We start from the raw sequence: 1,926 nt of genomic DNA on the forward strand, positions 1-1,926 counted from the left end.
CCATTGCGAGCGTGGTCGTCCAGAGGTTGGGGCAAATAAGGGGACAGTTTGCCCCGTGCCATGAGGCATGTGGATGGTGAAATAAGGGACCCCCCCCCCAATTTTCCATTCTGCACTGGGTCGCGAGAAACATCTGGGCGACTCTGAATGTGCGTGCAGTGTTTAAAAGTGGACCGTCATCTCCCCTATAATTACGCTTCCCCCCCCCCACACAAAAATGATGTTAGTCAGTTTAACACGAAGGCTTTCGCGACCAATATTATCAAAACAAAAACGTCCATTATGTAAAAAAAAAATAGTGATGTTTATTTTTCTTCTTCTCGAAACATCCAAATCTACCTGTGTGGCTGTACAGGTTGTAAAGGGTGTGTCGGTGGGACGTCACGATACAGGTTAGACAAGTGAAAGGCAATTCTTTACCCGGCCCAGCTATTGAGCACATCAGCCGGTTGCCTCCTTCATTGTCCCGGGTGGGATATATATATGTGTTTTACAATTTTGACAGCTGTACCTACAGTAGCAATGACGTGCTTGGCATTAGAATGAATGGGTGCGGGTAGTTTAACGTCTCTCCATCTGTAGAGGCATTGTGGTTGTGGTTAAAGTCTTTGAGTGAAAACATTTTTGCATGCGATATTTGAAATGGCAGAGTTACCCGCTCGTTCTAACAGGTCTGCGCGGGTGTGCTGCGTAGTTCTCTGATGTGTTCACTCTACCGTAATGGGAGCTTCTTCTTCAAGGACTTGAGCCTGGATAGTGGGGACCAACCATGCACCACAGGTGTTATAGGCTGTACAGGGATACACTGTGGACAGCAGGGTGGTATTGTGGCAAGGGGACGTCCATAAATGACGTCACGCACCTCGGGGGGGGGGGGGGGGTCAGACATTTGTGACGATGTGTGACGAGGGGGGGGGGGTTGAGAAATGTGACGTGACTTTACCGAAATAACCAAAAAGATATAGACAACACGTTCTACTTAATTAAATATACTTTATAATAAACGTTTTCTCCTACAATATCAGAGTGCAGCGCCACATTAAATACGCACTACAATGACAATAGTTTAAAGCGATTTGAAGCATGTGTTTTTTTTGGGGGGGGGGCAGAGCTTTGTGACGTCATATTTGAGGGGGGGGGGTCTGACTTTTTGTGACGCCGTGTAACGACGGGGGGGGGGGTAGGTCAAAATCGTTAAAAATCGCGTGACGTCATTTTTGCACGCCAACTTCAGAGCATCCCACACCGAGCAGCGTGGTAGATGAAGCACTCTCAATTAAATTCCCACGGCACGAAATTACATGGGCTGTAACACATTATTGGCATTAACTGAACATTAAAAAAGCAATAAAATGGAATGTACAAACACATTTACATAAATGTGATAAACCGCGACGTTAAAACAGATGGAAAAGAAAATATTTAATTAAAATAAAATAGCCTCCTTCGAGCCGGATTTGAACCAGCGACCTAAGGATTCCTCCCAGCGATTCTGCCACTACAGTCCTCCGCTCTACCAACTGAGCTATCGAAGGTGACGCTGAGGCCACCTGTGCACACAATCTATCAGGTGAGCCAAGGATAGTAAAAACGCCGTGTCCCGAGTGTGGAAGCTACAATCTAAATTTCTCAACACTTCCTACACACGCGTGTGCGGTGTTTGTCATTTTAAAGCCCCTTCCTCTCCACGTCGATGGGTCACGGGGTTGTTTGACCATACTTCACCACGCTGGTCAACGCATTTTGGTGAAGGGGCGTGTGGGTAGGAGTCTAGGGAGAGGGGGCAGGAACGGGAATCAAACTCAGGAGGCTGTGTTCACGGTGCAGTGCGCTAACCACCGGTCCGCCCCGGAGAATGTTTATACAAAGAACCCACCCAGCCCCATTTAGGCCTTGTATACTCTTGGGGGTAAGTGTTGTTATCAA

General features: G+C 47.3%; 1 non-coding gene across 1 annotated transcript; it reads right to left on the reverse strand.

Annotated features, from left to right (window-relative positions):
- Positions 1-1,442: 1,442 nt before the first annotated feature.
- On the reverse strand, positions 1,443-1,535 carry TRNAY-GUA (transfer RNA tyrosine (anticodon GUA)). The gene is made up of 2 exons: positions 1,499-1,535; positions 1,443-1,478 (listed from the first exon to the last, which is right to left on the reverse strand). It is a non-coding gene; the product is annotated as a tRNA-Tyr (tRNA).
- Positions 1,536-1,926: the final 391 nt, after the last annotated feature.

This window comes from Lampetra fluviatilis, chromosome 5 (genome assembly GCF_964198595.1).
Source record: "Lampetra fluviatilis chromosome 5, kcLamFluv1.1, whole genome shotgun sequence".
In the NCBI taxonomy this organism is placed as follows: domain Eukaryota; kingdom Metazoa; phylum Chordata; class Hyperoartia; order Petromyzontiformes; family Petromyzontidae; genus Lampetra; species Lampetra fluviatilis.